The sequence below is a fragment of the Artibeus jamaicensis genome, unplaced genomic scaffold (assembly GCF_021234435.1).
Source record: "Artibeus jamaicensis isolate MK-2021 breed Jamaican fruit bat unplaced genomic scaffold, CSHL_Jam_final scaffold_916, whole genome shotgun sequence".
Classification (NCBI taxonomy): Eukaryota; Metazoa; Chordata; class Mammalia; order Chiroptera; family Phyllostomidae; genus Artibeus; species Artibeus jamaicensis.
In genome coordinates, this window is record NW_026522059.1 from 25,375,666 (window position 1) to 25,388,019 (window position 12,354).

Below are 12,354 nucleotides of genomic sequence, written 5' to 3' on the forward strand. Positions count from 1 at the left end.
AACCTCCAATCACTTTGCAGAAAGAAGGGTGGTGTTTGTTTGTTGTGTCGTGTTAACAGACCCTCCCTGCCTTCTCTTTCTGAAGCAGGACCTGCCAGGCAGCTAAAGATGCTCCAGGCACATCTTTCCCTTCTCTCTCCTCCTTCAGACTTTATCTTTCCTGTTGCTCCCGTTCTTCACGGGAGCGTGATGCCCATCTGATGAGTGTTAAAGGAAAACAGTAACTTTTATTCACATGAGCTTTCGCTAATATGTGGCATTCCATGTCTTAATTCTTATTTTCCCCCTCATGGGCCTATCTTCAGAATACTGGTTTTAAATGCATAAAATACAATAAAAAGAAGACTATTTATATCAAAGTACTGCTCACATAATACATTTAAAATGTGATATAATAACAGGTTCTTATTTTAACAATACATTAGAAAATAAGATTTAGAGGCAGATCTAACACTTTTCTTAAAACAGCCATTTTAATGCTATATAAAAGATTCTATAATTTCTATTGGTGACAAAGTCTTAGGTAGTGCTAAGGTTTGTGGATTACATTCATTATTAAAATTTCATTTAGAGGAGAGTGACAAGATACAACTTTTTCCTCCTTCAAGTTCATGAACTCCCTGAATTCAAGGTCCTTGGGCCTTGGGACTACGTTAAGAAATCTGGCCTTAATCAAATGAATTGATTAGTTGTGGGAATTCCAGTCATTGCAGCTGGCCAGTGCAGGCCCTTCCTACATAAATAGGGTGAGGTGGGTTTTTTAGCCACAAGCTCTGACAGTTTACCCAGCGGTTAGTAAGGGATTACAACTGTTTGGAAGCTTCTTTCTCTGGGACGTTTACTTGTGCTGTGTCCCCATCCAGTTTCACCTATTCCAACTAAGCCCACAGGCCTTCCCACCCCAGCCTGTCCTCCTCTGAAATCTTCCACTGCTGCTTAGGACCTCGCTAGACCAGGCACCTTTCCCCTCCACATTTCAGCCTTGACGCCCCAGCTTGTACCTGTTCCACTCGCTCCCTATAGCTTCTTCTGCTACTTCCCATGGTGTCCCCTACAAAGCTCCTGTCATTGACTCTGGGAGCTCACCTCGTTGTGCTCACCAGTCTATCAACAAGTGCTTACAGAGCCCTTCGATGGTCCAGCCCCAGGAGGGATACAGGAAAACACCACTCCTCATGCCCCACTGATCAGCCAGGTTTGGAAATACATTGTTTTACTCCGTAGTCACAGGCATCAGTGATAAACACTTGGGCAGGTTATCTGACTGCAGCCTCAGTACATAACTAGGCACTGACCTGGCCTCTTCCCTAATTAAGTACAAGACCCAACCCATACCCAATAAACACAGGCACTTAGCATCCTCAAGAGGGAGATTACCTCCCATGTTTACACAAGGGGGACTTAGATAAAACAGGCTCCATAGCACGTCTCACATCAAACAATAAATCGGTAGAGGATTCAGGATTCGAACCAAGGCTCTCTGATGCTCAGCTCTATACACAGTATGTGCTCAGGAACGGGTGGTTTTTGTTGATGGTGGTGGTGGGGTGTTATTTGAGAGTTGGTTTTTCATTTGGATTCCCTGGAAGCAGATTCTGAGACACAGAAAATTCATGTGAAAATGATGCGTTAGGGATGAAAGGGTCAGGCCAGCTCCCAGCCCGCCAGACCGCTCAAGACCCAGTCAGGCCAGTTTCCTAACCTGCTGGGCTGCCCATGACTCAGTTACCCCAAGTCAACTGATAGCCTGCAGCTGAATCGAAACTCCCTCCCACCGTGCACAATAGACACCTGGCACCAGCCACAGTGGCCAGTGCTCAGACTGACCCCCCTATACCTGGGAACAGCTGGCCCTTTACCTAACCTTTGTCCTGGCTCACATTCTGGAAACCTGAGGCACCCGCCTGGAAGAACAAAAGACTAACCCTCCCGCACCCCCACAAAACCTGCACTTTTTCTTTAAAAAAAAAACCCATTCCTACCTCCCCCAAGGCTGAGGCCAGTCTAGACTCAGCCCACCTGTAAGCACAGCATCAAATAAAGGCACTTGGATCAGATCATCTGGTTCCTCCCGCCTCTGCTTCTTGAGCATTTCTAACAAGGGAATGTTCTCGGGAAAAACCACAAGGAGAATAAGGAAGTGGGACAAGAAAGAAAAGGGGACCAAATAAGGGGGTGACACCAAGCAGAGGTGACTTGGGATGAGGTAGAGCCCATCTTAGGGTTGTCCCATCGGAGGAAAGTTTTCGAAATGCCCCATATCTGCCAGTCATTGATTAGAGGCAGCTCCTGGGGCCCGTGGAAGAGGTGACAGCACCAGGGAAACCTGGCTCCCTGAGGAGCACAGGTGAAGCGGGCTGTGACCGAGAACATGTGGCTGGCAGTGGAAGGCACACACACAGCCAGTGCATACCGAGTGTTGCTAAGGAGATCTTGAAAATGCAGCAGGGAGAAAACAAAATATAGCTCTGATTTTGCTATGTTTCATATTCAGAAAACATTCAGCACGGAAGAGAGAGCAACCTAAAGAGAGTAACGAGCATGTTCTTCCGGTCAGACAGCCTGGGCGTTATTCCCAGTCACGAAGGCCTCATGACCTTGGAGGGGCCATTCGGTCCCTGGGGCTCTCCCGCGGCTTCCCCTCAGGACCAGGTGCAACCTCAGAGAAAACACTGAAGAGGCAGAGTAAACACTTTTTTGGTGGACTTAATTATTTTATTGTTTTAGCATCATGGGAATCCGAGTTGCGGCTAACCTCCAAGCGCCCTGCCCTGCTGGGTCTCCATCAGCAAGACTTCCTCTCATTTCCCATGTTTCTGTTAGTCTTCGAGGGGAGTTTGCTTTTGTACAGGTGAGTCAGCTCTTCAGAGGGAACCCATGATGGTCATGCGAGTTGTGTTTAATTTGGGGCTGTTTAATTGTACATTAGTCAGGGTTTACTAGGTGACTATGCTTTTCCAATGGCATTACAAAGGAAAAAGCACTTAAGATGTTTTCTAAGAGCTTTAAAAGAGGGAAATACAAGTGACTCATCTCTTTTTGAGTGTCCATATTGTGATGAAGAAATAGCTAAGGGTGTTATTTCTTTCAAAAATACATGACTATGTGACTTGTTTTCCAGCCTCAGAATGAGATTTATGCCATTAGACTTGTACTTGTAATTTTGGGGTACTCTATAATTGGTTGGCAATGGGAATGAACTTTTGTAATGCTGTTATTTGCAGCAGAGTTGAGCATGAAGAATGCAACCCCATGGATGTGGCAGACACAGAGATGTGTCCCCCAGGGCCCCCTACAAGGACAGATGTGCTGCCCAGATACAGGGAGTGTGGTCAGCAGACAGCTGCTCGAGGTAGCTGCTGCGCATCCAAGGTAAAGCCCTTTCCAAGAGAGCCAGAACTCAATGACTGAGGGAGGCGGGGATATAAAAGCATCGCCATTCTGGCCTAGGTGAGGAAACTGACAGGCAATGCTGGCTCCAGATTTTCCTGCTGGGTGACCGAAGGTTCTGTTGGGCCAGCATCATAGTTCATTTCCTCCTCAGTGCAGCCCTACTTAGTTAGAGAAAACACTAATCTGCAACTGCAGGTGCTGGAAGTGGTCCAAGACGGCAGGCAGTAACCTGAAGGTCTGGAAGTGGGCCACACTCCACCAGGCTGGCCTTGGGAACCCCTGGTGGCAGGTAGAGCCAGATGCCACTGGCACAGGTGGCCATTTGATTATTCGGTCCTCCACGGGGCTGATTTAGGCATGTGTACCAGCAGGAGCAAATGCACTAGTGTTTCCATTCTGTGATAGTGAAGATGTGATTGCTAGAAGAAAGCTGGCAGTCCCCTAAAAACAAGATCTTCAGTAACCCAGATTGCAGAGATCACTCTAAGTGGTGAATGATAATGCTGTATATTTGTACACTGTACACAGCACATTTATATTTACAGGATTACTTGTTCCAAACAGCTGTCCCATGCATTGGGCAGATATTTGTATTCTCTCTTTTTTCTTTTTTAAAGATTTTATTTATTTTTAGGGAGAAGAGAAGAAGAAAGAGAGGGAGGGAAGCCTCCATCAGTTGCCTCAAGTACACCCCCAACTGAGGACCTGGCCTACAACCCAGGCCTGTGCCCTGACCAGGAATCGAACTGGAGAACTTTTGGTTCGTGGGCTGGTGCCCAACTCACTGAGCCACACCGGTCAGGGCTGTATTTTCTCTGTAGAGAAAAAAAGTTAAGGTGGACTGCAAGCTATCTAGGTACAAATCCCAGAGAAAATTTCTCACTGTGCTCAAGGAGAAAACGTAGGGCTATTCATTCAAGACTTTTAATAGTGAAAAATGGAAACAACCTATTTATTCCCTCAGTAAGGGAATAAATAAATAAAATATGATACATGTTATAAATTAGAATGCCACAGAGTTAGTTAAAACAAGTGACATATAATATATAATTTATTAATATATATCAAATTTCCATATCAATCTCCAAGCATAGTATCAAGTCATTGAATAGAAAGTTTCAGGATATGAATATATGCAGGAATACCTCATTTTACTGCATTTCACTTTTATTGCACCTTGCAGATACTTTGCTTTTTACACATTGGAGATTTGTGGCAACCCTGTGTCAAGCAAGTCTATCTGTGTCATTTTTCCAATAGCATTTCCTCACTTTGTGTCTCTGTATCCCACTTCTTGCACTGTTTCAAACTTTTTTGTTATTACTATATTTGTTATGGTGATCTCTAATCCGTGATCTTTGACGGTACTATTATCATCGTTTTGGGGCAGTACAAACCACACCCATGTAATCGATAAACGTTGTGTGTTCTGATTGCTTCACTGACCCGCCATTCCCCATCTCTCCCTATTCCCTGAGACACAACAACATGGAAATGAGGCCAGTCAATAACCCTACCGTGGCCTCCAAATGTTCAGGTGTAAGGAAGTGTCTCGCATCTCTCCCTTTAAATCAAAAGCTACGAATGATTAAGCTGAGTGAGGAAGGCATGTCAAAAGCCAAAACAGGCCCAAAGCTAGGGCTCTTGAGCCAGTTAGAGAATGCAAATGAAAAGTTCTTGAAGAAAATAAACAAAATCAATAAAACTCGTGTGACTCACTCGATTGCGGTGTCCGCGTTGTTGCAGCGGTCCGACACCGGCACATCTCCGAGGTCTGCCTGTACTGTACCGTCTAGCTCAATGTCGAACTGATGTAAAAACAGTACTAATGTGAATACGCAGGTAGAACTTTTAGAGTATTTTTAAACAGACTGATTAGATACACAATACACTCCTTTCAAAGATTCAGGTGGTAGAGAATAAAAGCAGGAAAGCTTCTTCGCTTTGCCGGAAGTTTTCTCGGATTTAAACTACTGTTTAGGCTGCATTGAGAGCCACAAAGCTCCCATTGAATTCCGCTGGGTAAGTCAGCACGGCCTGACTTTCTAGCTTCCAGCCCTTTTCAGAAACCCACAGCCCTTATTTCCTCTCTCCAGGGCTAACCCACCTCTTCCCACGTTCAGATTTCTGCTTCTGGAATACAATACGTTCTCTGTGAAAGTCCGAGAGAACGGAATGCCCCGCACAACCTAACCCTCCCGTCCCCTCAGCCCTTCCCGGCCCGATACAATTAGGTTTAGTTCTGCGGTTTGAGTCCCATGGCAGCGAGCACTGAGACTCGGCCTTCCCCTATGGACTCTCAGTTTTAGGGACTCTGTCTGCCACCTGCAGACTGTGTGAAGAGAACAGCTGGGGGGAGACCCACTGGATCTTTCTCATGCACGGAGTTTAGTCAGCATGGGAGGTTCACTGAAAACAAGCCTAGGGAGCGAGCAGCGTGCACGTTCACGGCTGTGCACAGCGCCCATTATCTGGGTTGCTGCGCGTATTCCTTTGGTGCAGTGTGGGCTGAGCACTGAAGTCAGAGAGGAACAAGAAGTTACAAGAGTTTCATCTTTTCCAGTCTGGACAAGGCAAGGAAAAGCTTTCTCAATGTCCGCTTGAGAAAGCCCTCCCTTTTTTGCATAAACTGCTGAGGCATGCAGCCCTGTAGGAGTACCCAGAATGCCTTCCAAATTCCCCAAGATTTGGCTCAATCTGATTTATCATCCCCACATTCCACTTCATAGTATGTAGCTCTTACAGTTTTTATTTTCTTTTACCCCCATCGTAAACCAAGTGCTATTATTGAGTTACCTCTCTATTCTCATAGGTTGAAAATTTTAAGGCATCTGAGATTTTCCAGCTGTGAATTTGCCACTCAGGAAACAAAGAGAGGGAAGAAATATTATGTCAAAATATTTTACAAATTGAAACTCAGAAAGAGATTATTTGAGGTTTTTAAGACACTAATGTATTCCTTATACCAACTTCTATCAAAGGGATCACAGAGAACAGAGAAAGGTGTTTCATAATTTAGAGTAAAGATCAATTTTATTTCACAAAACTGGGACATTTGAGAATTAAATAGGACAAGATTTGCAAAGCACTGGGTAGTCGGCCCGGCTCGTAGTAAGTGCCTGATAAAGTCCGTTACCATTCTGTCCAGCATCATAGCAATGCTTCAGTGCATTTTAGGAAGATGCAAGCTCTCTGTAAAATAGCCCTTCTCACAGGTTGTGTACAAGTAAGTTACCTGGGGATTTCATTAAATGGCAGCTTCTGACTCAGTAGATTTGGGGTGAGACCTGACAGTCCGAATTTCTAACCAGCTCCCCAGTGTTGCTGACACTGCTGGAATGAGACCCGTAGTAGGAGCATCAGGGTTCTACCTGATGGAGTGAAATGACCATTCGTACTCATTTCTACCCCTCCACTGTGTGTGCAATCATCCCTTGGTATTGTTGGCGGATTAGTTCCACTACCCCCAGCAGATATCAAAATTTTAGGATGTTCAAGTCCCTTATGTAAATAGCATCATATTGCCCTGGCTGGTGTAGCTCAGTGGATTGAGCGCGGGCCTGTGAACCAGATAATCGTGGTTCGATTCCCAGTCAGGGCACATGCCTGGGTTGCAGGCCGATTCCCTGCAGGCCAGTTCCCAGCAGGGGATGCACAAAAGGCAACCCTACATTGATGTTTCTCTCCCTCTCTCCTTCCCTTCCCCTCTAAAGATAAATAAATAAAATCTTAAAAAAAAAATAGCATCATATTTGCATATAACGTACACGCATCCTATTGTATACTTTAAACCATCTCTAGATTACATATAATACCTAATACAATGTAAATAGTCAGTATACTGCATTGTTTAGGGAATAATAACAAGAAAAAAATACCTGTACATGTTCAGTACAGATACAAACATCATAGGGCTAATCACATAGGACAAGTCAGCAACAATGTAACATTTTTCCCCAAATACCCTCCATCAGCAGCTGGTTGAATCCTCAGATGCAGAACCTCAGGATATGGAGGGCCACCGTATGTTGTTTGATTCATGCAGTGCGCCTTCCTCAACCCCCCATAATCTATTCAGATCCTTGATAACTTTCATGGTATAGTTTAAGCCCCACTCTTCTTTTTTTAAAGATTTATTTATTTGCTTTTTAGAGAGAGGGGAAGGGAAGGAGAAAGAGAAGGAGAGAAACATCAGTGTTTGCCTCTCACCTACCCCACATTAAGGACCTGGCTTGCAACCCAGGCATGTGCCCTGAATGGGAATCAAACCAGTGACCCTTTGGCTCCCAGGATGGCACTCAATTCACTGAGGCACACCAGTCAGGGCTAAGCCCTATTCTTGATTAAACTTTCTTCTCAAATTTTTGCAGCCCTAAATGATCGACATATGAAACCCTGAATCATATTTAATAGGATCCCTTTTATTAAAACTAATGAGAGGTCTGGCTGGTGTGACTCAGTGTGTTAAGTGCCAGCCTGCTAACCAAAAGGTTGCTGGTTCGATTCCCAGTCAGGGCACATGCCTGGGTTGTGGGCCAGGTCCCCTATAGGGGGCCCAGAAGAGGCAACCTCACAGTAATGCTTCTCTTCCTCTCTTCCTCTCTTTCTCCCTTTCTTTCCTTCTCTCTAAAAATAAATAAAATGTTAAAAAATATTTTTTTAAAAACTTATGAAAGATTGGTTAGGTAATCTAAAGGTTTATTCAAGTGAGGAGATCATAATTTAACATACCTACTTAGAACTTTTCATAAAAACTCTTAAATGGCCATTTGTTACCCAAATTTTTAATGAGAAGCCTGGTCCCTTGTCCGAGTAGATCTTCCTTGCGAAGGATCTGCATCACCCTTCCTACACAGCCATCCTTACCACATATTGTTTGTGTGTGTATATACCTTCTTCTGCAGTCTAACTCTTTTCCACAGATATTTTTTCTGCCTCACCTAATTTGACCATATTTTTTAAATAACCTTAGTTCATTTATTTACCACAGACAGTGCAACTCTCTGTTTGCCTGCATATTTTTCTGGCTCATATTTTTTTTAATTAAATCAGCTAGTTATAAGAATAAGCACAATAACAGACCCAGAAACCACCAATTGTTGGTAAGTGTACAATTCACCTGTGGGAGAAGCTGGAGACGGAACCTGTGTGAGATTGAGTAACAGCTCCCCAAAGACGTTTCTGTCCTAACCCTAGGAACCTGTGACTGTTACCTTATATGGCAAAAGGGGTTTTGCAGAAGTGATTAAGATGAGGATTTTGAGATGGGGAGATTACCCTGGCTAGACCCAACATAATCACAAGGGGCCTTATAAGATAGAGGCAGGAGTGTCAGAGTAAGGAGAAAAACATGTAATTGTAGAAACAAGAGAATACCTGAGGAAGGGGCCATGAACTAAGGAATGCAGGTGGCCTCTAGAAGTTGAAAAGGCAAGAGAACAAATGCCCTCAAAGCCTGCAGAAGGAACCAGCCTGGCCATCACCGTAACTTTAGCCCACTAGACTGATTTTGGACTTCTGACTTCCCGAGTTTTAGGCCGTAGGAAACTAGCTCAGGACCCAGGTGGAACGCTCCAGAGAAGCACTCAGAGTGCTGTGGGCCAGCTGGCACCAAGGGGCTGTGTCGGTCTGTCTGGTAGGTGCAGTAAGTAAAGAGTAATTAAAAGCATTTCTACTGTAATTAATTCAGAACTGCGTTTTGTTCACTAATTCTTTCCAATGTTTCGCCAGACAGATGGTGAGTTTTTTGAGAGCATCAACATGTTCTTTTGCTGGCATTGTACCTTAGAGATAACATTTGAAGTCAGCAACGAATCATTTTATTTATATAATTAAAAAACAGTCTGTGTGGAATTTTTGAGGCTTAATCTTTAGATTAGTATTTAAGATTTGTTTTTCCCTCTCAAGAAAATCAAATTCCCTGTTAGACTAAAAGCCTTGAATGTAGGAACCATGAGATGGAGAACACATGACAAAGGTTTTGGAGTCCTACTGGCTTGCTTTCTGCTGTTACCTACTCTGTGGCTTTGCACCTGTTAAAGGGACTTCTTTTGTTTTAGCTCTTGCTTACGTTCAATGGCAATTATAATAGAATCCACCTAATAGTCTCATTGGGAGCAATAAGTAAAGTACAGGCAAAAAAATGCTTCGGCTACAGGATATACAAATAAGTGGTAGTAATTCTTTCCACTGGATTGTCGATCGAGACAATGCTCCGGAATGACTCGAAGGAGTGAAAGGACACTGATAACAGCAGCGTAAATCATCAGACCTTTCATATTTTAAAGCTAGAGGTCTCTCCAAGGCCATTTAGAATAAAGGTTGGCAAACTGTGGCCCACAGGCCGATTGGCCTGCCTCCCACTTTCATCGATAAGTGTGATTGGAACACAGCTGTGCCCATTTGTTACCTATTATCTGTGGCTGCTTTGGCACCACGGTGATAGGGCTGAGTAGTTAGTTATGACTGTATGTGGCCTGCAGGGTCTGAAATACTATCTGGCCTTTTCAGAAAAAGTTGTTACAATACCTAATTTTACAGAGATGGAAAAGGCCCAAATAAGAGTAGTAACCTTGTCCACAGTCACATGGTCAGATATGGACAGAACCAGGACCGAAATCAGATGTCTTAACTCCCCTTCAAAGCCTGAATGGGGCAGAGGAAATGACAGTTCTCTGAGTTCAGCTCAAAACGGGGCCACTGGTGGAGTTTGGCTCTGATGTAGGCTTCTAGGAAAAAGACTGCCCAGGGCTTCATCTCAATGCTGACAGGTTCGTTCACACCTCCACGTCCTAAAACGAGCAACTTGTGGGCCTGCCCTACGGGAAACGCTGAAAGGGGTCCTTTGAGTGAGAAGAAATGGATACTAGACAGCAACTTGAAGCCATATGAAGAAATAACAGGGCACTGGTAAATCAAATCACAAAGTATTATTATATTGTATTAAATATTAAATATTACATAATATATTATGTATTATACATGCATATGGCATATACAACATATTATACAATGTTTATATTATATGTAAATATATAATAAATTATATAATATGCACTTACATGTTGTGTGTTTACATAACATTATTATAGCGTGTTTATATTCTATAATATAGCATGTAATATGTTCATATTATATAATGTATTATATGGTGTGTTTATATTATGTAATATAGTGCACAATATGCTTGTGTTATATAATATACACACTCATATAGTATGTTTATATTATATATTATATTTTTATATATTTTTATATATTTTTAGTTTGTAACTCATTTTTCTCATATATGATTTAAAATACAAAGGCATAAACAATCACTAAAGATCTACATTAATGAACATAGAATGTATAAAGATGTAATTTATGACAACAACAAAATAAAAGGGAAATGGAATTGTATAAAAGCAGAGTTTTTTTATGCAATTAAAGCTAAAGTGGTAATAATTCAAAATAGCTTGTTATGTGTTTAAGAGTTGAATGCCTTCTCTAGGGTAACCACTAAGAATAAAATTCAAAAACACAGAAGAATAAATAAGAAAGGAATCAAAACAACACACTACCGAAAAGATCAAACACAAAAGAAAGCAGCGATGGAAGAATTGAGGAGCACTAGTTTCCTTCCCAGGTTCTTCTCTCGATGTAAATTTTGTCATATTAAAATTGCCAACTAAGCCCTGGCTGGTGTAGCTCAGTGGATTGAGCATGGGCCTGAAGCTAAGGCTCACCGGTTCGATTCCCAGTCAGGGCACATGCCTAGGTTGCAGGCCAGGTCCCCAGGAGAGGACACATGAGAGGCAACCACACACTGATGTTTCTCTCCCACTTTTTCTCCTTCCCTTCCCCTCTCTCTAAAAATAAATAATAAATAATGATAAGATAAACCATTATTAAAAAAAAGACTGCCAAATAAGATAAAATGGGCCAAAAAATCAAGTGAAATGCTGCCTATATAAGATTATTTTGAAATGCTTCTCGAGAAATTGTCACAAACAGAACTCACTGTCCTTCCCCTTTGCCTTTCATTAGTTTCCTGCCTTCCGTAACTTCTCCTTTCAGGGCGCTCCTGGCCCGCTGGCTTCTCACACGTAGTTCTGCAGAGCAACACCGACCGTGACTGAATTCGTTTCTTTAGGTCTTATTATGCTGTTTGACGAATTTTCAAGTTATCATTTTTATATTATTTTTGACCCTGGTCTTAGTGTACTTCATGTAGAAAGTTCAAAATACCTGAAGATGATCAGACAGTAAGTGAATGAGGAGAAACTGCCTTGTTAAGTCAGGACACAATAACTAACGTTAACATTTGAAATGATCGAGTCCTTTGAAATAAAACTGGGTGCTAGTAAAACAGGACTTGGAAGCTAGGATTCTTTTGCACGTGACGGAAAACCTACTGTAAGTTAAACCAACAAGAAAGGCTGTTGGTTCCAGGAACGGAGAAGTCCAAGGCTTCGGGCCTCGAACTGCGCAGTCGGGGCCTCTGACGTGTCTCCAGCTCTTGGCTCTTCTGCTTCCACGTCAGCTCTTTCTGAGACAGACACTCCCCTGATGGTAAGATGGCCGCGGCACTGCCAACTACATCCTTCCAGGTTCGGGCAGAGTCTCTTCCTGACACAGCAGAAGTCCCAGGGGTCACTCTGACTGCACTGGTCATGGGTCCTGGGGGATTTGAGGCACTGATGTCCCAGAGTCTGGGTCAGAGGGCCACTTAGAGCACAGGGACAGAGAGTGGGGTGATGCTGGCTCCCCTGAAGGAAGTCAGAGTGCCACAGCCAATGGAAGGGGGCAATGGATGGATGCCGGGCGGCCTCGACACGCCTTCCTCACGTAGAATGTCCACACCTTCTTCACTCAGATGCTCTAGGAGGGAGAGATTGGTCAAGAAGTGAGTCAGAGACCCAGGATGTTAGAGGTAACTGTATCCAAAGAAACTGAATTCAGCGACATTAATGACTTCCA